The sequence below is a fragment of the Eimeria mitis genome, genomic scaffold (genome assembly GCF_000499745.2).
Source record: "Eimeria mitis Houghton genomic scaffold, Emh_scaff601, whole genome shotgun sequence".
NCBI classification, from domain to species: Eukaryota; Apicomplexa; class Conoidasida; order Eucoccidiorida; family Eimeriidae; genus Eimeria; species Eimeria mitis.
Genome location: NW_013574236.1, coordinates 11,415 through 11,637, shown reverse-complemented (window position 1 = coordinate 11,637; position 223 = coordinate 11,415).

The window sequence follows — 223 nt, the reverse complement described above, 5'->3', positions numbered from 1 at the left end:
TTTTTTTTTTTTTTTTTTTTTTTTTACCTGTAGCTGGACGCCCTCCCACCGTGAGTGGAACTCAGCAGCAGTTTGCTGCTGCTGCTGCTGCAGCAGCAGCGGTATATTAACCCCCCAATCTATCTGTCTCCATCCATATAATCTATCTATTTTATTTAAAGCGATTACAAAAGGACAACGACGCTGACGCAACAAAGACAAAGATTCACGTGTCTGCAGCTCT